This window comes from Canis lupus, chromosome 1 (genome assembly GCF_003254725.2).
Source record: "Canis lupus dingo isolate Sandy chromosome 1, ASM325472v2, whole genome shotgun sequence".
Lineage (NCBI taxonomy): Eukaryota > Metazoa > Chordata > Mammalia > Carnivora > Canidae > Canis > Canis lupus.
The window spans coordinates 65805343-65832345 of record NC_064243.1 but is presented as its reverse complement, the minus strand read 5'-3'; the positions used below and the strand labels follow the sequence as shown (position 1 = coordinate 65832345).

General features: G+C 35.7%; 1 long non-coding RNA gene across 1 annotated transcript in view; it reads left to right on the top strand.

The window, feature by feature from the left end:
* The first annotated feature begins 11574 nt into the window (after positions 1-11574).
* The window catches only part of LOC112644541 (uncharacterized), a 60905-nt gene continuing 45476 nt past the window's right edge, over positions 11575-27003 (top strand). The window contains exons 1-2 of the long non-coding RNA XR_007413470.1: positions 11575-11678; positions 14280-14426. This is a non-coding gene — a long non-coding RNA (uncharacterized LOC112644541). The remainder of the gene's footprint in view (positions 11679-14279; positions 14427-27003) is intronic.

Here is a 27003-nt window from a genome sequence, read left to right as displayed (position 1 = left end):
TTTTCTATATATCATATCAAGTCCTCTGTAAATAATGACACATTTTACTTATACCTCTTCAATTTCTATGCCTTTTATATATTTATTTTAGTGGCCTGATTGCTCTATCAAGGACTTCCAATGTTATGTTGAATGAAAGTGGCGAGAATGGGTATGCTTGCCTTGTTGCTGATCTAGAGAAGACAGTTTGCCTTTTGTCATCTCTCCTTTGCTAATGTCTGTGTCTTTAAAACCATTGTTTTATATATTTTGTTTTGGTTTTTCAGTTGTGTCAGGTAGGAGGCTAAATCTGGTCCACTCCTACTATGTCATCTTGGACAGAATAAGAAGTTGTTTTATTACCTATCAATAGAACTTCATATTTTCTCCTTTACAGAGCTTATATAGATTTTGTTAAATTCATTCCTAGAGGTGAAATGATTGATGTAGGAACTTTTAAACTTTTGTACTATTTTTTAATCATGCATTTATTCAGTAACATTGTTTGAGTGTGACTACCTCCAAGTTTTAATCTAGATAGTCTCCCGAATATAAAGATAAGTCAGAAATGATCTCGGCCCCATATGAGCTAATGGGAAACAAGACATATGAAACAAAGCATATATACCTGCACACTGCACACACAAACTGATCACTGATATACTGATCAAAGACAAGGTAGTTTCAATGAATATTTTGGTAATTTGGTGATTCTTTTGAGGAATCAAGAAGGAGTTTGAAAGATGTGTCATTTGAGCTAATTCTGCAATCTGTATAGATTTTTGTTATAAAATGATGAGAGTAGATGCTCTCCAGGAAGAGAGAATAGCAGAATCAAAGACATCAAACTGTGAAAATTTAAAGTTTTCAAAAGATGCAATAAGTCTTTCAATTTGGCTAAGATGCTAATAATCGAAAAACCTTGGAAAATATGATAGGCAAAGTAGTTTAGTAGCAGATTCAAGGAGACTTGGGTTAAAACTCATTATTTTGAGCTTCATTCTGTGGACAATAAAGACTTATTGAAAAACTCTGCATAGTACAATAATAACCTAATAAATGCATTCCAGACAGAATAGACTGACATCTGTGTGTGAAAAAAAATTGCTCTGTTATACTGAGGAGGACAGGTCATGCATTAATATTTTACTAAGACTTCATTTGAACTCACCCAAATATGTAACAAAGGGAAATTTAATCAAATAAATTCTAGGGTAGAATTAATGTATATTGTTTAGTGAAAAATAATTGTTAGGCTACTAGAATAAAAGCTATCTAAATTATACAATGTCAACTTCAGGGTTTTTTGTTTTTTGTTTTTTTTTAACCATGTTTGATTCAGATGGGGTGTGTGTGTGTGGAATTAAAATATCATTGAATAAATTTCATCTTTTATGTGTTTCTCTAGCTAAGGTAACTTCTGTGGGTTATTCAGCATCAAAAAAATACCCATCTCAGACAAAAACCTTGAGGCATTCTGCACTATATTAATGATATTAAGCATATCATATATGATACTACTTCAATTATTTTGCCTGCTTTATATATAACTATTAATCTCACAGTACTGTCTTTGGTTTCATTAAATAATAGTGCTTGAAAGCTTAAGAAAGATGGCACTCAAGGTAAAACCATCCTCCTTTATCTCTACTGATCTCTTCCACCCCTTTCCTAACCATCAGTGTCCCCTTGGCAGATATCAAACACTCAGAATTGCTTAATGGAGAAAAAAACAAAACAAAAAACAAAACATGAGAATGTCCTAAACTTCCCGAGGAAATGGTACAGGGAAAAAGGATCTTAATCTAAATTTATACCACTTTTAGTTTTGAAGACTGTAAAAAGAATACTCCAGTTTCAAGAAAGGTCTGAGGTTTTGATTGGTTTGTGTTAAATTTTACAACATACTAACAAATAAAGGAGGAAAAACACATATGGTCATATCAGAAGATGTAGAAAAAGCATTTGATGAAGTTCTTCATCCATTCTTGATAAAACTCATAAAATTGAACTTCTTCAATCTGATAAAGATTATATACATAAAACCTACACCTAACATTATACTTGATGGTGAAATACTTAATCCTTTCTAGCTAAGGAATAGCAAAGGATGTCTGTTTTCACCAGTTCTATTTAACACTGTGCTGGAGGTGATGGCCAATGTATCAGGCGAGAACAAAAGATGTCCAGATTGGACAGGAAGACGTAAACTTGTCATCATTACTTCAACTGATGTAATTGTTTATGTAGAAAATCTGACAGAAGCTACAGAAGTGCTCATAGAAATAATAAGTGAATATATTGAGGCTGCAGGATATAAGATAAATAAAAAACAATTGTATTTCTATATTCTAGTCATAAGCAGTGAGTGACTTAGATAAAAAATAATATTTAATGGAAGCAACTGAAGTGTCCATCAATGATGAAAAGGTAAGGAAAATGTGGCATATATACAATAAAATATCACTAAGAAGTGATTTTTCTCCAAATTGATCTATATTTAAGTTTAATGCAATTATTACCAAAACTCCAGCATGGTTTTTCTTTTTTTGTAGGGATAGACAAGCTTATTCTGAAATTTATACAGAAAGGCACAAACCCTGGAATAACTACAACTGTCTTGAAAATTAATAAAGTAGAAAGAATCACTCTACTCAACCTTAAGGCTAACTAGATAGCTATAGACAAAGGTAGTGTGGTATATCCTCACATAAGTCAATGGAAAAGAATGGAAAATCCGGAAATACATTCAAACAAATATGTTCCACTGAATTTTGACAAAGGTGCAAAAACAATTCAGTGGAGAAAGACTAGGATTCAACAGATGGTGCTGGATCAATTGATGGTCTATAAGTCAAAAACAAAACAAAAATAAAACCAAAAAACCCTCCATCTAAACCTCAAATCTTAAACAAAAATTAACTCAAAATGGATCATATACTTAAAGGTAAGACATAAAACTATAAAACTTTTACCAAAAAAAAGGAGAAAAATCTTTGGGATCTAGGGCTGGGAAAAAAGTTCTTGAACTTGATACCAAAAGCACACTCCATAAAAGGAAAATTTGATAAATTAGAATTTATCAAAATTTTAAAAATATTGCTTTGTGAAAGACCCTGTTAAGAGACTGAAAAGACATGCTACATCCCGGGGGAAAGTACTTGTAAATGACATATCTGAAAAAGGACTAGTATCTAGAATATGTAAAGAACTCTGAAGGGCACCTGGTGGCTCAGTCAATTAAACTCCCGACCCTTGTTTTGACTCAGGTCATGATCTCAGGGTCGTGAGATGGAGCCTGGTGTCAGGCTCCAAGTTGGATGTGGACTCTGCTTAAGACTCTCTCTCCCTCTTCCTCTGCCACTCCCTTCACCCCCCACCCCCCGACATAAAATAATAAAATAAAATAAAATAAAATGAACTCTGAAAACTTAACTGTAAAATATCAAACAATAGAATTAGAAAATGGACAAAAGACAAAAGATGTTCCACATCATTACCTATTAGAAAAATGAAGTGAAAACCACAATGAGAAAGATGTCAAATAAAGACTAGTGCCCAAAATAAGAAATTGAGAGTTCAGGTTTATGGATGGAAGATATATTGTGAAAATGTCAATTTTTTTCTGAATTCATTCATCAGTCAACTTTTTTTTAAATAGAATTTCAAAAAGTGACAAGGTGCTTTAAAATATAAATGCAAATAGGCAAAGGGACAAGAATAACCAGACAACCTCTGAAGAAGAGCACAAGCTGAAATGAAATTACTCTATAAGACATTAGGACTTATGATGAAGTTATAGTAATCAAAAGAATGTGGCATTAGCACTAAATTGAAAAAATGATAAATGGAATAGAATTAAGATCTAAGAAGTATACTTACACATGTATGGAACTTTAGTAAATGACAGAGGTGTCATGACAAATCAGTGGTCCAAGGAGAGATTGCTCATTAAATAATGACAAAAAGGGGATGCTAGTAAAGAAGATAAAATGAGATCCCTACCACATACCATATACAAAAATTAACCCCAGGTGGTGCAATGAACTGAAAGCTTATGTTCTCACACTCCTCCCTAAATTTATATGTTGAAATCCTAATATCCAAGGGTATTAGAGTGGAGCCTTAGGAAGTTGATTAGATCATGAGAGCCAAGCTCTCTAAGAGATTAGCGCCTTAAAAAAGCCCCCAAGAGTGATCCCTCGCCCCTTCTATATGAGCACACAAGCAGTTGGGTTTTCCCTAAACACTGGATCGATTAATGCCTTAACCTTGGATTTCCCAGCCTCCAGAATTTTGACTAATAAATTTCTGTCATTTATAAGCTACCCAGTTTATGGTATATTGTTATAGAAACCTAAATAGATTAAGGCCCTGGGAAATAAGCTATTTCAGAGAAGAATTTTCAAAAATGTTTCCAATGTTAACCCCTCTCAGATGGAACAAATACTTTTCCCAAATTAAAATAGTTTTACAGAAATCGTTCTTAACTGTATAACTTTCCCTGTTCTGAAATAAAGTGTATTGAAGTCAATTTAATGCACCTTTGGTGTTGGAGGTTCCCTTTTATGAATATGAACCAATGTGATGGATGTAGTGATGTCCGTTAAAGTACTTTAGGGATATTTGTTCTTGTGCTAAATAGCCACGGACTGCTATGTTTTTAGGGCTAATATCCCAAATTCCATACTTTCATTGTTTCCTTCTCTAGTACTGTGTGCTCTGATATTTGTATTTTTTCTGGGAAGGGAGAATTGTACAATCATATTTGATCAGAGTTTTAATGAAATAGTACTTAAATATTTCTCTCTCATGGAAGGATTGCGGTCCTCCTAAAGAGTTGAGTGCATCTTTTTTTGTATGATGAAAACCTTCCTTCTGCATTTGTGATCACCTACGAACATATATAAAATGTTGGATAAGTAGCTAGCAATCAATAAAATAGTAACATTTCAAACGTTTTTGAGTTTAGTTAGAAATTGATGTTACTCTCAGAGTTTTCCTAAAGGATAGAACTATTATGATCTATGTGAGAAATTGGCAGATTATGATATTTCCATTCTACAAAGAACAGAACATTTTCAATTATGGGTTTCTTTTTCTTCTAATGAGACATCATATGATTGCTTTTGATGAAGAAATGAGTGAGGACAATAGGAGGGAATTATGAATTGTATGACATCAGCTTCAGTTTAAACACAAGAACTTAAGGATAATAAACTACTTCAGATTATACATTGATATTCAGATATATGAAAAATTATTCTCTTTATACCAACTCTTTGCATTATATGGATTTAGAACCTTTGAATATTGATAAATTTTAAGTGATTTTCTATTTGTTGATTTATCGTTCTAAAGCATTTATTTCAATTACAAGAGGAAAAGGAATATTTTTTTTTCCTTTAACATACTTTTCGCATATTGCTACCAAAATAATCTTAAGGGAATGCTGCTGGTAGTTTGAACCAATTTCTCACTTGTGCATTAAACATATTTTTATTAGCATAAATTTATAAGAATATGGAGGAATTCAAATAAAACCAAGTCTAATTATAACAAAAGGCCCTTCTCCTTAATGATATGTATGTAATTAAATTCAACACTGCACTGAGTTCCTAGATTGGCCAAAAAAACAAGCTAGTAACACAAATAATACAATGTATTAGGCAGGATGTTTGAAATATTGTGGGAGTCCTGTGGAAGGAGAGATTAATCCTACTAGAAAGATTGGATATTCTCACTAAGAAATGGTGTTTGAGGGATCCCTGGGTGGCGCAGCAGTTTAGCGCCTGCCTTTGGCCCAGGGCGCGATCCTGGAGACCCGGGATCAAGTCCCTCGTCGGGTTCCTGGTGCATGGAGCCTGCTTCTCCCTCTGCCTGTGTCTCTGCCTCTCTCTCTCTCTGTGTGTGTGACTATCATAAATAAATTTAAAAAAAAAAAAAGTCTGTTTAAAAAAAAAAAGAAATGGTGTTTGACAGGAATCTGAGAGATTAATAGGATTTTAAGTTGTAGATACTGGAATAAATATTATTCCAGTAAAAAAAAAAAAAAAAAGAAAGAAAGAAACTCTTGAGATACAAGAATCACGTAAGAGAGAACTTACCAAGGAAACTGAAAGGTACAGGTGAGCTTTTCCGTGGGTAATGTGAGTGTGACAGTAATTTATATCCTCTGTATATACTCATTGTAAAGAAGGTGCTTTATAGGCATGACCATGTTTAATCTTCATGTCGACCTTGTAGTTTAGGTACCATTAGCTGTCATTTAGTGGTGGGGAGTCCCAGGCCTAGAGGGTTTTAACGGCCTCCCTGAGGTCACAAGAAGTCAGTGACAAAGTTCGATTAAATTCAGTTTTGCTTAAATTTAGAGTCACTACTGACTCTTCTGGAGATACGCTTTAGAAATTGAAAGTCTGAGCTGAGGTCATATTCTCAGACTAATTATATCCTTATTACATAAACTATATTACCCTGTTCTTCACCATATTTGTTCTCGAGGTATTCTTATGAGCTGGGATTGCAGTGGAAATGAATTAGAGAAACATAACACTCAGAGAAGACGGGGTCAGTAGCAAGATGAGAATGTCCTAGGGTGCATTGCACTGCTAGGCAATGAGAGTTGCAATTTGCTTTTCCTGAAGTACCTGCCATGCTTTTATCACCACATTAGTGCCCTTCACATTGGTATACAATGTGAAATATTTATTTAATAAACAAAAGTGTAGGAGGCATGTTGTTTGTTCTTCCAGAGTTGCTTCCTTGAAGAAACCATTTTTAGCCTATGCTTGTGGTCAGAAGGGACCATCAGTATCAGTGCTCTATTTTTCTCCTAGAGAGTCCCATAACCTGGGCCAAACAAGTTAGAGTATTGTATTTCTCTGGATGCAATAATTGGTCCAGAAGAGGCATATCATCCAAAGAGAACTGATAAGAGAATGTTTCTGCTATCAGTGCCTGCTTACCAAGGAAAAAAAGATGTGTTTATACTGAGATGGATTATTTTAGAGCATGTGAGTCTTTGGCTTCTGGTATACATTTTGCTCAACACTTGGATTGGCATGAATAGAGAATGAAGTTTCAGCAGAAATGAGAATTGCTGAGAGGTGAAGAAGGAAAAGGACCCCAATAATACTGCCTAAACTCCTAGATTGACTCATTCATGATTCAAAAAGCATTTGTTGAGCATCTACATTACCCTAGATACAGGGGATCTAAGTGGACAGGAGTGAACACGACAGAAAATTTTTCTGCTCTAGGAAAGAGACACGAATGCATCCATCATCCACCCATCCATCCGTCCAAAGTCAAGCAATTATAAGAACACACAAAAAAATATAAAATGAAGAGTGAGAGAGTCTTTTTATTTACGAAAGGATGATCAAGGAAAAACATACTGCAAAGGAGAAATTAGGGCAGAAATTTTGATGCAAGAATGTCATGTAGATATCTGAGAGAAGACATCTTGGCAGAGGAAACTGATTCCAGAGGTCCTGAGGAGGAGCAGGTGTTCTGTGTGGCTGAAGCAGAAAGTGGGAGATGGTGGGAGATGAGGAAGAGGCGAGGACAGATTATGGAGAGCTTGCAGGTTCATTATTTTATTCTGAATGACATGGAAAACATTTAGAGGATTTGGTCAAAGGTGTTAAGGAATCCGAACATTTTGAAAAACAAAACCAAAAACGATTTGCCACGCCAGTATTCTGGCGACAAGTGAAAGGTTTCAAGCCACAGTGAATGGTCAATCCTGACAAATGGCACGAATAGGCAATACGGTATAAAGCCTAAAATCTGACCAATGGTTTGCAGCGTGAGGATCACCTGCGGCCTTGATAGAGTGATACATGCAAAGTAACGGAGATGAATGCTCAAGAGTGAGTGAAAGAGCAGCCTTCAGACAGTCCCATCTCAGGATTTTCAAGTTACGAAAAGATTCCTTGTTAGGGAAGCTATTTGGAATTGGGTCTCAGTCTTGTGATAGCTCAAGAGGCCCAGTTAATTTTTAAAGAAAGGCATCCGGCTGACTGCTGTTGTAACAGTTATAAACTACAATGGTTATAAACTATAAACTACAATACTACTACTGAGTCATAAACTCGGAGCTCATGGAAAAAAAAAAAAAAACAGAAACAAGAACACCTCTTTACGGGACTACCACACAGGCAAAACTCTGCTCACAGGAGGAATTTCTTTTTCATCAAAATCCTTTGTCCTGATTACTAGTATCATCATTAGGAGCTATGCTATTTGGTGTTTGAATAATTTGTCGCCAGTATAGATCTTGTTGATGCCATATTTCAATCTTCTCGGATTTGTTAAAGCCTCCTGTGTTTAGTTCAGTAATACGTGGGTTAGCTTCTGCAATTCTGCATGTAGTCAGCTAATCACTGACTGAAAATACGCATAACTTTGTTTTATGCTCTTTTATATTTCATGGCATTATCCCTGTTAACATCTGTCAAGAAAGTTGCTATGGAAACCGAAGCATAACACCCTATATTATACACACAGATTTAATGTGTTGCTTTATATCCTTTCTAGTGGAGATTTTGTGCATATGTTCAGTTTTATATTACTCTCTATTTTATGTCTTAGTTTTCTTTTCAATAAAAGCAAAAGTTATTTGATATTCTAGTGCTCCACTGTTCTACAGAGGGAATTTCTTTAAGCTTTCAAAATTACTTTGGCAGTAGGGTTCAGAAAAAAAAGAGAATATAGAAAAAGACAGCTAAAGCAAATCATACTCTATTATACTCTTCCACGTATCTGGTATTTAAGGAATCTTTGAATATTAAAAAATTATAATAACTCAGAAAATATTTGGTTTATTAAGAAAACTATATCATTCAGAAAGGGATTGCAGTGTAGTTTAAGAGACAATCCTGAGGATTTTATTGAAAATATTATGTAGTGATGTAAGTAAGGATCAGGGTAACAACCTTTGATATCTTACTTTAAAAGAAGAACCAGTTTAAACAGTAAACAAATTAGATTTATCGAACAATCATTTAAAATTATTTAATTGGACACATTAAGTTATTTATTGAAAACATTATTGATCACTGAATTGAGCTGTTAATGGATTAGGTGTTAATGATGGGGGAACAGGGCTAGCAGAGGACAAAGCACAGCTGATATCCCACAAAGGACCCCCACCCAGGGTGGGAAATGTGTGACATTCCTCAGGAGGCTTCCAATTGTCTTCATGCCTGGCTAGAGAGAGAAGCAATCTTCACCTTGACAATGGCAAGGCCCCCACATCTCCTTAGCATATGAAAATTCTTTTGAAATCTCCCTTTTCCCTCCCTCCCCCAACTCCCAGGGATATAACCAGCCACCCCTCACAGGCCCGGGGCAGCCGCTCTTCCTGCCAGGATTCTTTCTTGGTCATCGGCTCCAGACCTCACCTGTATTCCAGAACTTCATCATTAACATTGCACTTTTCAGCATAGGTCAAAACTGCTGTGTCGTATCAACCAGGTTAGGTCCTTTTCAAAGATGAGAAACTGAAGTTGGGGAGATGGTCTAGATTGGATTACCCATCTGTCGAGTCACCAAGCATACTACACTATTTGTCGTACTGTTGTGCAGAGTATCTAAAATCAGCAATATTGCAATTTTGTTTCAAAAATATTAAATCATAATTGCTCGAATACTAACTCCTGATTTCATTTTAAAGATTTTATTTATTTATTCATGAGAGACACAGAGAGAGAGAGGGAGGCAGAGACACAGGCAGAGGGAGAAGGAGGATCCATGCAGAGAGCCTGATGTGGGACTCGATCCCAGGACCCCAGGATCACGCCCTGGGCCTAAGGCATGCACCAGACCTTTGAGCCACCCACGCGTCCCCTAACTCCTGATTTAAGAAAAAAACTTTTGCTATTGTATTGCAGCTAAACTTTAGTTTAAACTGATTGATGCTTTAGTTTATTTTTCCTGAGTTTCATATCTATTTTTAAAATTTTCACTGAAGATTCAATTCCCATTCTTCAGGGCAGAAATTCTGTCTTCTATGCATGCATAAGACACACAGAGGCAATAAACTATACTTTTAACACTATGTTAAAAATCATGTAACTGCTGTGTGGGAGCAGAATCCAAGATGGCTTCCCAATGCTTGCCCCTTGGTATATAGGACTTGCATCACTCCCTCACCTGGAGAGTAGTTCATGATGAAGTTCTGGAATACAGGTGAGGTCCAGAGCTGATGACCAAGAAGGAGTTCTTGAAGCGACTTTGGTGCATGATGGGGGTTTTATTAAAGCCTGGGGACAGCTCCAAGGGCAGGAAGAGCAGCTGCCCCAGGCCTGGGAGGTGTGGCTGGTTATGTCCCTGGGAGTTGGGAGGGGTTAAGGGGTAGGTTAAGTCTCTAAGGCATTTTGTAGGCGAGCTTTCTAGGACCTCGAGGGGGCTGGCTCTTGTTGAGAACAGGCCACTTAGTCCCGTCTAGTAAAACCTGAGTCATGAGCCCCTCCAGATGTGTATTGTGGGCCATGTGCTGGGAGGTGATGGCCAATGCAAACCGTGGGGGTTTAGAGACAAAGGGAAATTCCTAAAGGAATTTTTATGTGTTAAAGTAGACTCACAGGCTCCTGGGGGGTGGGCTAAGTTGGCCTTGCGCCCTGAGCACAGTCTGAGCAGCAAGGCAGTGGAGCCTGCAGAGGAAGTTACCTTCGTCTGCTTCCAGGATGTGTCAAGGTGCCCCCCGGCTGGGGCCTTGACCTCAGCTGGCCCTGCGGTCCCCCATCAGTTCAGACCTGTGAATATGAGAGCCTGTCACTCCCTGGATTAGGCTGTGCTGTATAAGACTCTGTTGGTACAGTTTGTGGGGAGGTTCTCCTGCCGACTGTAAAGAAGCAGCCGTGGGACTGTGACAATTGCTAGGACCCAAGAGTCAGGTCTGGAAGCTGAGCGTGGTCCTCAGGAACCTCAAGAACAGCTGCAACAGACTGAATACTTCCAACAACCTGAATGAGCTTGGAAGAGGACCCTTGGCCCCAGATGGAACACAGCCTAGGCCCCTATCTTGGTCACATCTTTGTTAGATGCTGAACAGAGAACCCAGCTATGGGGCGTGTGGAATTCTGACCTACAGATATCATGAGACAGGCAGTGCATTTGGTTTTAAGGTGCCAAATCTGTGATAATTTGTTACGCAGCAATAACAGACTAATAGGATCTGACTTCCTCTCCTATGTTCCTTTCACTTCTTTTCTGCCCTGATGCTGTAAGAGTAGCAGGAGGCCTTACATAAGATGAATCTCAAAAGGAGTCATCAAGACTATAATTGTAGTGGAGACACCGCAACCTGAGGCTGACTTCTGGTGCAGCAAAGTAGCAATCTGTAGATGCTGTTGACCTGTGCCTCGTGTACTCTTACACTTACAATTACTTGTGTGTTTTCTTGGTTCAGACATGTGTCTTAAACATTCTTGGAAGAGTTTTTTATTCCCAAGATTTCCTACTGAAAAGAAAATGTTCCCTATAAATGAATGATTTGATAAAATAATCCATTTGCCACTAATTAAACAGCTCTCTGATATATTTGTCTATTTTCTTGACTGTAATATGTTTTATCATGTTTGTTTCTGAAATCGGGATCCAATGCCTAAATTGACACCAAAAGAAACTTGCTTCCTGAAGGCGGAGGACCGAGTTGTTTTAGAGCTGTCAGTGCCTTGTGTGAACTTAGCCTTGTAGGTATTTTATGTTTATGTAGTTGTCAGTTTGTTTGACTTATCCCCATCATGATCACAAAACCCATTGCTTTATAAATGAAATAGATATCCATAACTGTTGTTTAAAATTACTTCATAAAAAAATAAAATTAGTTCATAAAGTCAGTGTTTTGAAGCAGCATTGATGCGAAAAGTTTTCGTCTATGTGGGAAGGTTACTTGTCATGGGCAATAGTTATTTTTGCTCATTATGTGTGGCCAGAATGTAGAGCCATGTCTAGTATGAACTGTGGAGTTGTGTCTTTGTGTCTTGAGGCAGAGTTGGGTCTCATGTTATAGCAAAAGGCAAAAGTCACATGTTGATAATATTACCTTTGAAAATTTGCCTAAGCCTGTCCTTGTTACATCAGATTGATGTTACTAAGGTTGAGTAATAATTAACTAGTTGTAAGGTGAACTCATTCTAAGTTCCTCCTTTAACCAAGCTTGTGTGGTTTTATCACCTTTGTATGACTATACATTTTAACATCCCAACCAGTTCTTCATTGTAAATAGATTTCTGTATGCACAAAATCAAAGTAAGTTATAAAGGTTAAAAATAAAATATGAAAAATGTATATGAAATAAATTAAATCAAGATGATGCTCCAGGTCTCAGTATTGGTATCAGATGAGAAAGAATTCAGAGGAAAAAAAGGAAAACCATAAAAGTGAGGAAAGTGGCTATTTTCTTTTAGTAAGTGAGGATATCAAGCATAATGAAGTTTTAACAAAATAAAATCTTTACAAAGCAAGAACATCACAACTGATTAAAGAAAAGGGATTATAACTCAAGAAGAAGAAAGGGAAAAAAGAAACCACAATTGTTGAAGAAGACTTTAACGCTGTGTTTTTAAATGGAAGAAAGTAAAAGAAAAACAATCTAAGTAATGTAATTAATCACATTATTTTAAACATTTCTGTATGTCAAATTTAGAAACTAAAAAGGGGCTAAGTCTTAAATACTATTTATGTCATTTGGTGGTTCAGTTATAGGAAATAGAGACCACGCTAGCTATTTTAAGCATAAGACATTTGACACAGATAACTTAGTTCATACAAAATTTGGGAAGGCCGAAGAAGTCGGCTGTGGGGTGATCCGCAGGAATGATTCCCAGAATGAGACTGCCAAGTAGGTGTGTGAACTTGCAGCTACCTTTGCCACAGTCAGAAATGTGGGCAATCAGGTGAACACCACCCAACTGTCAAGTTCAAGAATGCACCGCTGGAGTTGTGATTCAGGAATCAGCAAACTGTTGCTGATGCCTCCACTCCAAGTGTTTTTGAAGTTAGTAACTGGGCAGTGGAGTGACCCCATCCTTGTCCTCATTTGCCAGCAACAAGAGAAGAAACCAGAAGTTGTCCCCTCTCTGCCACCCCCACACCCGGGGCAAATCTGCACCTTCCCAATCTCAAAGGATGGAGTGGGGCATCTTCATTGTAATCTAATTCACATCAATGTCCTGAATTGCCAGTTAACTTTGGAAATGTAGTTTTTAGTTTTGTAGCCTTTGTAGTACAAGATTCTTCTATTTCCCTAGAAGTAGACAGAATGGATGCTGAGTGCCAAATTCACGATGTCTACCTCATCCATGAGACAAACTGAAACTTTTAAAATAATGGGTATATATTTGGATGCAAATAATACATTTTTAATGTTAAAAACTGAATCATGCAAATCATAGTCTCAGACCACGAATTAATAAAACTAGTAATCAATAATATGTATGTAAACAAAAACAAAGACTGGAATTAGAAATTATTATGCAATTCTTGGGTCAAGTATGAAATTGAATCTGCAGGATCCTTATAAAACAATGATAATGAAAAAAAAAACAATGATAATGAAATTTCACATAATAACATTTTCAGAATGAGGCCAAAGGTGTAGTCGAAAACGTATCATATGTTTTCATTCTTATAAGATCTGAATTCCTGATCTTTGCCAATAAATTAAGAAATGAGATAGTTTTTAGATTTTAGATATCAAAGTTTCAGTTTTAAGAAACTATAATTCTTAGGGTCATCAAGGGTAGAGTGACAGTGATATACGCTTTTAGAAAAATTATCAGTTGGTACAAAATTTTAAAAGTTGGCAATGTGTATCAATATTCTTTAAAGTATGAATAAATTTTGATGCAGCGTTGCCATTTTGGAAACTTTATCCCAGGAAAGTGATGAGAACAAAGAACATAGAATAAGTTATTGAGTATAAAACTGTTTAGCAAAAATTTCCAGTTTTAGCAAGGGTTAGATAAAATATGGTACAACTTTAATTCAATGTTCTGTAACTATTAAGTGTTTAGGAAAATATTTAATGATGGGAAGATGTTCATTAAGTAGTATTTGGTAAAGAACAGTTTATTAAGTAACATGTACAACACAATCCAAATTTCCCTCTCTCTATATATATATATCTACATATAGAAAATAATACTAGAAAGCTAAATGCAAATATATTAACAATTTTTAAATAGTGGTTGATATATCAGTCTAGATAGGTCACATTATGATTTGGAAACAAACAATACTAAAATCCCAGTGGCTTAATACACAACAGTTTATTTATTCATTCTCTCAAGGTCTGCTGAGGGTACAGGCAACTTTCCAGGGCAGCTGTCTTCCATGTGGGAGCTCAGAACCTCAGGCTAATTCAATCATGTGGCATGTCCATAACAAGTTCTTCTGGGATTGCTGCGGCAGTGAAGAAAATCTGCACGGTCCTATAGGTACATTTCTCCTTTGAGTTCATATTTCACCCATAAACAAGTATAAATAATGAACAGCCTAAGTATCTCAACCTAGAATCCAAAACTTCACTCACCCCACGGGGTTGTTCAACCATTCTAATGTGCCTAAAAATTAGCTTCCGGTTTGTTTCATTCCTTGCAAATAATGTGCTGGCTAATCTGGAATGTGCCATGTACTCCACCAAAGTCTCAAGTACCCCAGGTAAAATGAGAAGGAAATATTTATATCAAAGCCTTGATAAAAATTCTCAAATATCTCATCAATATATAACCGTGAGATGTGATCCATAGCTTATGCTTGTCTCTTAGACTTCAGACACATTCTGTTTTTTTCTTTAGATAATGCTTATAAATGTTAAATACAATGGATTCCGGAGTGATTTTATAGATGGAAATTATATATATTTTTCAGGTGACCTGCCTTTATTTTCCCCACTGGCTGCCATTGTTTTGTATTTGTTGTTCTCATAAGTTTTCCAGGGATTTTATGCACTCTAACTTACAAGCAGTTTTTATTGCTCAAATTGATTGGGGGCAGGATAATATTTTAGTCATTCTCCTCACCTAGTGTATAAACCTTGTGTTAGCTCCTCTACATCCTGGATCATGGCCTATTCTGATGTGAAATGAGGTTGATTTTTACCTTAAAGGAGGGAACTTACTTCTAAGTAAGGACAGAATCATGACCTTTTATAAGAACTGGATTAATAGCAACTGTGCACCATAGTTAGAAAACCGTTGTAGTTGGCATATAAGCATAACAAATAATAGAAAATATCCTGACATTGAGCAACATCCCAAATTACTGGATTTACATTAGGAAGAAATCTTAGATCTTTACTTTTGGGTTATTCTATCTTCAATGTAAGAGTGATGTGGTAAAGCAGGGATTTCTAAAATGTGCTATATAACTCACTGCTAATTAAACTACTCATGACATAGGCTACATACAAGTGACTTATTCAGAACAGGTGAGATGGGATAAATGGTGGAAAAGAAAAAAAAGCCAAAAATTTTGAAAAGAAAATTGTATATAGTATTAGATGTATAAGATATATGTGATTTCTTGATTCCTTCTGCATGTGGTTATAATCAAATCCAACTTTTCCTATTTCACATACAAAATGAAGTTGGGAATTGGGCTGGGAAGAGAATTTCAATTGGCTTTGACAGGTTGGAGTAATTTTCAACATGGCTTTGAGATAGTGGTTTTGCTTGGCTAATACATATTTTTCAATTTTGTCAATTGAGACAGAAACCCCAAACATTATAAAAGTGTTTGAATACTGGTTGTTTTTTGCCAGGAAGGCACATTGACTTTGGTGTACAATGTTAAGATCATGAATTTTGCTAAATACAATTGCAAACACATGTTGCATTGCAAAGCAGGCAATGAAGAACAAATTAAAAATAAACAACACAGAAATGAGTTTCACTAAGAAACACTGAATAACACCAAGGATATTTTTAAAAATTAAAATAGTACAATTACAACAACTACTTTCCACATTGCTAAAATATTAAAGAAACATATTAGTTGTGCTGTTTCTATTTTTTATAACTGAATCAGAGATACCAAGTCATGAAAACTAGTATCTTAAAAATTCAGCACTTATTAGTGAAGACATTTTAAAAACATAAGAAACTAATTTCAGGACAATTTAAAAATCTTAATTATTAATAATAGTATTTTCTGAAATTTTCTTTTGGTCAGATTAGAATCATATGGATTTTGGACAAATAACATTACAAGACTCAAAGAATAAAAGCATAACTACAATGTGATCTCTAAAATAATGTATAAATAGAATAACTCTGAGTAGGAAAATAAGTGATATTTTAAAATTTCACAAGTAGAATTATATTTTATTCTCTACCCATGATTTCATCACGTTACTTTCTTCTTTCAAATAGTTGCAGAGATGTCCCATCATATTAAAATACGGAATGATGATTTATGGAATCCTTATTTGAAAATCTGTGGCCAACACAATGCTTCCTAACTCCTAATTTAGAATTTCAAATATTCTAGTTTTCTAATCTTTCAATTTGCTCAGATAATTTTCTACCATTACTGCAATAATACCTTCCCAAAATAATTCCTGTGGGACCAACTGGTGGTTAAACTCCAAACTCAGAACTCCAAGGATTTACCATTCCCCTTTTCTCAACTAATAAATAATAGAAATAATTTATTTATTCTTACATTCAATTTAAGTCTTTCTTTGAGATGCATATACCTGTTTGTACTTCTCTTACATTTGTCTTGGTCATGTAGATGTCTTAAATCATAAGTTCCTATAGGATAGGGACATGCTTATTTAATTTGCTTTTAACACAACTAACCGAATGCAATGAAAATATGTGAACTTAACACATGAATCTTGATGATGATGGTGATTATAATAATTTATGTTGTTTCTCTTTGGCTTTTCAGTGGCACTTACTAGTAATTCACTCTTGCTGACAGCTAAGTTTTGTGTATTTTTTGTGTACATTTTCATATTTCTTTCAGCAAAAATATTACAAAAAGACATAATGCATAAAACTTAACTGCGGTATTCCTTTAACTTTATCCTTCTCCTCTGGCTCTTTTCCATTTTTCTGGCAGAATTATAGATGAGGCCAAATCTTTGGATTCTTTGCAATTTTCTCTGGATTTACAGCACAAGTCTGTTGATTATTCCATATCAGTCACTATTAATTTCAGACAAACATTAAAGAAATGGGAAAGGGGCACTTAAAAGAAATATGCTGTAGAACAATGCATGGTATTTCACTTCCCGCATTCTATCATAATCCATCATGGCCAAAACTTTGCCAGTCTGCCGGGTTCTCAGAGAATTATGGGGATTTTTTTTTTCTGTGATTTTTCCCCTTTTTGCATAGTCAGGAAACTACAAACTATCCTTTTTTTTTTGTTCCAAAGAGAAGACCAGTTATACTTGAGAAAAATAACTTACAGAGAGTCACATTTCAGTATAAATAACTACTAATAAATGCATTTGATAACATCAAGCCTTCTCATTGGAAAATCATGCCAATACTATTTATTAGTTGGCATCTGTAGGCTCTCCTGCATTGTCTCATATGGCTATCCCTAAACAGATTTAAATTTTTAAAAGTTGGTATCATGTTACACACATCTTTTATGTCCTTACTTCCCTACCTTCTAGAATATAATGGATTCCAATCATAAATATTAAAAAGTACATGTTAAAATAGAGTTAGTATTATTAGTATGGTATCCTTATACTTTAGCTTATGGAGTTAACCCCAGGTTTCAAACCAAAGTTAAATTATAAATTCCTAGAGAGAAAATCCTGCATGTCATGGATCTTTAATTGCATTTTCCTACATCAGTAATAGGTCTTGGGCAATTCGCTCTTTTATGTTTCCCTACCTCACTGTCATTTTCTGCATTCTTTCATTATTGAAATACAGTAGTTGCTCAACTTTGCATAGATCCACTGCACAATATCCTCTCCTGTGTGAAACAAAGGAGGCAAGTATGTTAAAGAGCTGTTAGCAGATGAAGTAGGTGTGGCAAAATCCATGAATTTAATTCATAGAACACTACCAGCGTTCACTCCGATCTTATTTATTTGTTGTTTGTACAATATAGAACATTATATCTGCCATAAATGCAAACTAGAGGACGTGTGCATGCTCTGAAAATAGAAGTAAGTCCTGTCAGCTTTGTATCAAAAGAAGATACTAAAAATGGATCTATATAAAACAGATATAACTCAAGAGATAGTGTTATCTTTGTTCATTTTGTATAGAGATAAACAGCCTGTACCTTTCAATATTTCCCCTGGTAACATGGTGCTACATCATAGCTAAATAATTTGAATTTTAATACTCACTTTGAGTCTTCAAGAATAACTTAAATAATTATAATTTATATTTCTTTAGTGATTTTAGGGTACTTTTTCAGAGACATGACCATCTTTGAGGTCAAAGAGTTCATGAAATTTGACACAAAAACACTTACAAATACAAGCGATACCAAATCAACTGAACAAATCTAAGTGTGTTCCAACAACGGAGAAAGATTTACTGAAAGATGGCCCATCAACCCAATAAACTATTATATAATCATTTATGTGATAATTATGAGGACTATATAAAATAAAGAGTAACACTAACACTGTTAAGTAAAAAGGTGCTCATAGAGCTACACAGACATCTGATTGGTTACCAACATATTTCTTTAAAGATTTATTTATTTATTAGAGAGATTATGAGCCGGGGGAGAGACAGAAGAAGAGCAGACAGACTTCCTGCTAGCACCAGGCTCAATCCAGGGCTTGAACTAGGACCTGAGCCAAAATCAAGAGTTGGGCACTCAACTGACTGAGCTACCCAGGCATCAATACCAATATTTTTTAAAAACATATTTGTCAACAAAGATTGGAATGAAACAACAGAAATGGAAAAACAATGGTAGATCATAGAGGCCATGTACACAGACTTAGAGCCAGGTTTCCTGGGTTTGGCTTTCAGATTTGGCACTTTTTATTTGCTTTGAGCAAATTATGAAATCCATGTATCTCAGTTTACTGATCTGATATACAAGGATGGATTCTCTTATCCATATCTTTGTTATAGGAATTAAATTGATATAGTGTACATACTATATATGTGTTGATATATTTACAAAAGAAATAGTCATATTATATTAATGAGATTAAAGGAATATTTTGTGTTTTCTCTAGGTAAAGTGAATTTTCGATTGCATCATGTGAGCTAACTGTATTTAAAAAGTTGAGGGATTGCATAAATATTTGGAAAGGATAATGAGTCAAATGAAATTATTTTGGATTCTGAAAAGAATGCAACTCAGCTATCTGGAAAACTCAACAAACAGATAGTTGTCTAAAACATCTGGATAGTCAAGACTGTACTATTCTTAATTATTTCACTCTTGTTTACAAATTTCCACCATTTTGTTCTCTAAATTTATTTATTTATTTATTATTTTAAATTTTTATTTATTTATGATAGTCACAGAGAGAGAGAGGCAGAGACCTAGGCAGAGGGAGAAGCAGGCTCCATGCACCGGGAGCCCGATGTGGGATTCAATCCCGGTTCTTCAGGATCGCGCCCTGGGCCAAAGGCAGGCACTAAACCACTGGGCCACCCAGGGATCCCCTGTTCTCTAAATTTATTGTTAGTTATGTCATGTGTGTTTGGCCTTCACAGCCAAGTTGTATGTTTTTGTTTGTATTTGCTGATATTACTTAATATAATTTTCTTTTCACACAAATAGTGATAAATAACTAAGCCTTCTTGAACTTTGAAGATATTTTTGTGGGTCAAAACTTGCCTTCCTCATGGTGTGTCCATGTGCTTCTTTGGTGACTGTTTTGCTGCATTTCTTCAAGTCTCTGGTCTTCCTTTTGAGTTCTTCCTTTAGAGCCTCTCAGAAGACACTTTCTGGGGATCCAGGAATTCTTAATGGTTCAGGTATAGGATTCCTTTATGATTAATGCAGTCTTTGGAGACCAGAGGCTCCCCTGCTGCCATTGTTGTTGCAAGGAAATTCCAGATTAGTGATAGTCTCTACTTTATGCCTAAATAAGCCCCCATAGCTAACTTCAGTTATCTCCATCATTAATATCACCAATGTACCATAATGTAGACTTGTACTGAGTGCTGAAGATACTTTCAATCTACTTCAGGTAAAAGGTGTTGGCAGCAGGAACGGATGAATTCAGGCCAAGGACATCTCATTTCATGGGATGGTGACATCCTCTATTTGGCTGTTTTCTTTTAGGATATCTATCTCCTTCCAGTATGCCTGTGGAAAAACAGGCTCATGACTATTCTTGGGAGGGAATGACTATCTTGAGCAAGCTTGAGATGGGTAGAGTAGAACAAACTTTCCTTTGTTTGCCTTTTTGGGGTTAAATTCTCTATGACAAAAGGTATCACCTTGGCACTTGGTAGCGTCAGAAAGGCACTTGGAAAGCTGGAATGGTGATTTTAGGCCTATGGCTTAAAGTTCAGCCTAACTTATCAGCTAATTTAGAGTTCCATGTTGATATTTGGGATCAAAGACAGCAAGTGACAACAAGTCATTTTTTAAACTGGTGTTCTTATAATTTATATTTCACTTGGACTTGATATTTCAGGAAAATATTAAGGACTTTAGGATCTAATTCTCAAGCTTAGACACTCTTAGCATAAGGAAAATATTTTTCAGATTCATAGAAACTAATATATATAATATATAAATATATTATTAGTATTATATATTATATATATATTTGCTGATGTAGCAACGAAAACTGATTCTAAGTCACACTTGATTTTGAGTAATAGGAGATGTGCTGTAATTATCTGGATCCAAGAAAACTGGCCAAGACCTGATTTCTATGATTGAGCGTCATATTACTTATAATTGCATGGGAACATCATTGAAAGACTAATGATATAGATTATGCAGATCAAGTTCAATAGCAATGTCATATTTCAGATAATAATAGGCCAACATTTAAACACACTTTCTTTTATCTTTTTTTTTAAAGATTTTATTTATTTATTTGAGAGAAAGAGAGAGAGAGAGAGAATGAGGGGAGGGGGGAATGGGCAGAAGGAGAGGGAGAAGTGGACTCCCTGCTGAATAGGGAGCAAGACATGGGGCTTGATTCCAGGACCCTGAGATCATGACCTGAGCTAAAGGCAGGTGCTTAACCGATTGAGACACCCAGGCATTTTTTTGTTTAAATGTGTACAGAACACATTCCACAGTGCATGTGCTTACTTCAAGCCATCAGACTTTCACTGGCTTGAGGTAAGGACTTTCATGTGAAGTTGTGGTCAATGCTAAAATCAGAGAAGTGAGCTGAGATAAATGTTGAATGACAAGTCAGTATGTCATTGGTCAATGAAGTGATTCTGAATGGGTAACCAAAAATAAAGCATTAATAGATTTGTGGCCAAAATCCAGAAATAAGATTTGTAAGAATAAAAGTATCGGGTTGAATTCCAGAAGACTGAGGCATTTGTTTGAGACAGAAATTTTTAGCAGTTAGAGTTTTATGCTTGCTGAAGCATGGTCTGCAGGTGAGTGAGTCTTCCATATTTATAGGGCTATGGGAAGATGGGGCACCGTGATTCTTTAATTCTAGATTCTTTAATTGTAGGTTCTTCCAATTTCATTGATATTAGTGTGTGTGTGTTTATGTGTGTGTTAATGGTGTTTTGGTGCACAAGAGATAAGTCCTGTTCTCCTTCAGGGAAATAGTATACACTTGATATTTGCATTAATCTTTTATTAATTGATGTTACTTGAGTTCCATTTAGTACATTCATTTTTGCTATATTTAATGATGTTCTGCAGTTTCCAAAAGTGCTTACTGCCAAGATGTCGTTCACTGGAAAGTAATCCTAACAAAATCAGGAGAAAATACTTAGGACTTTGTTCCAAATCTATAGGTATAAACCTATAGTGGGTATTTTATTATACTGAAATTATTCTACCTAAAACTGATTTATTTTAATATACAGAATTATTCACCTTTTTCCTTAGGAAGAGAATAAACCATGGCTTAGTATGAGAATTAAGAAATGTCTATTTGAATATTATGTCTTCTTAACGAAAAAAAAAAAAAAACTTTCTTATATTTTTCCATCTCTTTGTTGAAGTTCTCATTGTGTTCATTGATTCTTCTTCCCAGTTCAGACTGGCATTGTTTTGTCCATTACTTTGAGCTCTTTATCATCTCCATTTCATTGTTTTCTTTCTGGGGTTGTATCTTGATCTTTCATTTGTAACATATTCTCCTGTTTCATTTTGCTTGACACTTTGTATTGGTTTATATATAGTAAATAAAACAACCACTTCTCTGAGTCTTGAAGGGTAGCCCCTGTAGGAGATGAACCTTGTCACTCAGTTCTGTCCCTGTCCTTTGTCATCTCTCACATCTTTATGTTTGTCCAAGCAGCCCCTTGTATTTTTAATAGCTCCCAGTAGTTGGGGATATATCAGTGTCCCTAAGGGGAGGATCTCTGCATCTAGATTCAGGCTGTTTGGAAGACCGATCTTAAAGCAATAGCTTTCAGAAGTATGCAAATATATACAGTCCAGTGGGACTGCAAGTCTTGCTGACTAGACAATTGGATCTTGTCCCCTAGGTGACAGTCACAAAAATTAGGCTCCAAATGAGTATTTCAGCTCTTCTCTGGGAGATATCAGTAAGCTGGAGCAAGGCAGAGGGATAGCTCCAAGATGGCATCTACAAGCTATGTTCCTTGAGAGCAGTTTTGTAATCCACTAGTTATATGCCAAACCTGAATGAAGCCTGTCTCCAGGGCAAAGCTCCAGAAGTCTCCTTCATAGAAAGATTAGAGGGTAGACCTCAGTCTGCTGTCTGCATAGTGCTGTGGGGATTGCAGCCTGCCAAGAACCAACTCTCCAATTGCCATAGTTCTTTGGGACCAAGGAATGCAAGCTGCCTTGGCCAGCAGAGCCAGATGATCAAGGAAATTTTCTAGGTGACAGCTGCAAAAACTGGGGCACTAGACATAAAAATCAGGGCACCAGTTGGGTAAAGCTTCCTTCCAAAAGGCACTGGTGCCCTGGAGTGAGGCAGAGGGAAAGGGTGAAGATAACACCTACCCTCTGAGATTCCTGGAAAGGATTATGGTCAGCCCCTAGATGTGTGTTTAATTAGAAGCCTAGGTTTCAGTCATGATAATTAGTTAATAGACCTTCTTCACAGAAAAATAAAGCCCCTGGGTCTGTTTTATCCCTTGTTGTGCCTGAGTAGGGGTAGTTATAGCTATTTAATAATTCTTTTTCTACTGGTTACAGTCCCATGGAACACACAATTGTAAATCTCACAGACCACCAAAGCCAGGCAATGTAGAAGTGTCCCCTGGAGGTAGTCACAAAAATTAGGATGCCAGATTGAGGTATGAGTTCCTTTCTGGATGATTGTGATTATTATAGACCCATGTATCAGGAATACAAGATCTTCTGTCCTCCAGAGCCAGGGAGTCAAGAGGCATCCCTTGGGCAGCAGCTACAAAGATTGAGCACCGGACACAAATAAAAACTCTTCTGGGAGATACTGGTGCTCTCATCATGGCAAGAGGACAGCAAGATGGCATCTGCCAAACTCCATTCCCAGAAAGTGTTCCAATAGACTTATATGTGTATCTAAAGCATTCCTGCCCCAATACTTTAATGAAGGCACACCAGCCCCCTTCACTTTAAGTCTGCCCACTTTAAGTAGCCCATTGGCTACTTTGAGCTGGATTTTGTAGCAGGTAGTCTGAGTGCGTGGGCCTTTTAGAAGCTGTTTCCCAAGTCACTATAATCTTATAGGTCTAAGGAGAATGCGACCCATTGGTTTTCAAAGTAAGATGTTTTGAGTTCATCTCTCAGGCTCAAGTCCTAAAAGTTGAGGTGCCCATGTGGAATTTGAGCCCTTTTGTCCTCAGAGAGAAGCTCTGGGTTTTGAGTTTTGTTTGAGTGTGAGTTAGCACATCAGAGGTGGGGTTTATGGCAAGATTGTTTCCCATCCTCTCCTATTCACTTTGATGTGGTTTTCTTTTCATGTACCTAATGTGTGGTCATCACTCAGCACACTTCTAGGCTTTTTCTAAGAGGAAATTGTTCCATATATAGCTGTAAACTTAGTGTGCATTGTGGAAAAAGTTGAGTTCATGAACTTCCTACATCACCAGTTTGAACCAGAAGCAAACAGAAGGCAGCAAGCTGAAAAATATAGTAATAAAACTGAAAAATACGCTAAAGGGGTTCAATAGTAGACTAAATTAAGCAAGAGAAAAGTCAACTTAAAGTCCACTCAAAAGACTGTGGAGCTCACCAATCGGGGTAAGAAAAAGAAAAGAATGGAAAAAAAATAAGATAGCTTAAGGAGTTTATGGGACAGCATCAAACCAACATTTATGTTATTGGGATCTCAGAAGAAAAGAGAGAAAGGGGCAGATATCTTGTTTGAGAAAATAATGGCTGAAAACTTCCCTAATCTGGGGGGAAGAAATAGATATCCAGATCCAGGAAGCCCAGAGTTAAACAAAACAAAACAAAACAAAAAAACCAAAGAGACTCACACCAAGGCATAATATAATTAAAATGTCAAAAGTTAAGGATAGAAAGAGAATCTTAAAAGTAGCAAGAAAAAATAAAAACAATTTATTACATACAAGGGGTCATCTCTCGTAAGCCTAGACGATTTTTCAGCAGAAATTTTATAGGTTAGAAGAAAGTGGCATGAAATCTTCAAAATGCTAAAAGAAAAAACTTCCAATCAAGAATACTCTACTATGTATTCAGTATTAAAGGAGAGAAAAAAAGAGTTTTCATGCAAGCAAAAGTTAAAGGAGCTCATCACTACCAAATCAGTCTTACAAGAAAGAGTAAAGGAATTTCTTTAAGCTGAGAATTCAGAGTGCTGTTAGTAATAAGAAAACATGAAAGAATAAGTTTCACTGGAAAAATAAATATAGTAAAGTTAGTGTATTAATCACATATAAGGCTATATGAAGATTAAAAAACAAAAGCAGTAAAAGCCACTATGATCATAATAATTAAGGGATACATAAGATAAAGATATGTAAAATGTGACATTAGAAACATAAAATGTGGGGCATAGCAAAATGCTGAGCTTTAGAATGGAATCACAGTTAAGTTTTCAGCTTAAAATAGACTTATAGTCATAAATTGTTATATGTAAGCCTCAGCCACAAAGCAAAAATCTACATATTTTTGTCCACAAAAGACAAGGAGAAAAGGATATAGGCATATCATCAAAGAAAGTAATCAAACCACGAGAGAGTAAGAGAAGAAAGAAGCAGAGAGGCGCTACAAAACCAGCCAGAAAACAACTAACAAAATGACAGTAAGTACCTACCTATCAATAACTGTTTTAAATGTGAATGAACTAAAATCTCCACTCAAAAGACAACAATGTGGTTTAATCAATTTAAACAAACAAACAAACACTTGTCCCTACATGCCTACAAGAGACAGCACTTTTGATATAAAGACACACAACTGAAAGTGAAGGGATAGAAAGAGATATTCCATAAAAATAGAAGTGAAATGAAAGCTAAAAGCTATATTTATATCAGACAAAATAGACTTTAAAACAAAGATTGTATTAAGAGGCAAAGAAGGGCATTACATAATGATAAAGGGGTCAATCCAACAAGAATGTATAACATTTGTAGATATTCAGGCATCCAACATAGCAGCACCAAAATATGTAAAGCAAATATTAACATACCTAAAGAGAAAAATTGATGACAATGCAATAATAATAGGAGCATTTAGTACCCACTGACATCAATGGGTAGATCATCAGACAGAAAATCAAAGTGGGAACATCAGCCTAAATGACATGTTGGATCAGATGGACTTAATAGATGCATATAGAACATTCCATCCCAAAACACAAAATACCCATTCTTCTCAAGTACACAGGGAATATTTTCTAAGATAGATTATATGTTAAGCCACAAGAAAGTCTTAATAAACAAGATAATTGAAATCATATCAAGCATCTAGAATATAATTACACAAAGAAAACTGGAAAATTCACAAATATATAAAGATTAAACACATTGCTACAAACAACCAGTGGGTCAAAGAATAAATCAGAATAGAAATTTAAAAATATCTGGAGATAAGCAAAAGTGGATATGTCACTATTAAAATTTGTATGACCAGCAAAAGCATTTTGAAGAGGGAATCTCCTAGTGAAAAATGTCTACCTCAAGCAACAAGAAAAGTCTCTAATAAAAACCTGACTGCACCTCCAGAGAACAAACAAAGCTCAAAGTTGTTGAAAGTAAAGAAATAACAATGATTGGAGGAGAAATAAATGAAATAGAAACTAAAAAGACAAAGAAGATCAATGAAACAGAAATCTGGTTCTTTGAAAATAGAAACAAAATTGACAAGCTTAAGCTAGGCTCACCAAGAAAAAAAGAGAGGGTGCAAATATATTTATGTTTATCAAAAAATGAAAGAGGAAAAGTTACAACTGACATCAAAGAAATACAAAGGATCATAAGAAACCACTATGAACAATTATGTCACCAGACTGGGCAACCTAGTAGAAGTGTAAATATCTACAAACATTTAGCTTATCAAGACTGCATCATGATGAACAGAAAATATGAACAGACCAATTACAAAGAGATTGGGTCAGTAATCAAAAACCTCCCAACAAACAAGAGTTTAGGACCAGACTGCTTTACTGGCAAATTCTACCAAACATTCAAAGATAAGTTAATACCAATCCTCATTAAAATCTTCCAAAAAATAGAAGAGGAGAGAACTCTTCCACACTTATTTTATGAGGCTAGTATTACCACAATACCAAAACCAGACAAGAATGTGACAAGAAAAGAACACTATCCCTAATAAACACAGGTGCAAAAATCCTGAGCAAAATAGTAGCAAACAAAATTCAACAATACATTAAAAGGATCATATACCATGATCAAGTGAAATTTATTCCAGTACTGCAAGGATGGGTCAACATTCCCAGATCAGTCAATATAATATACT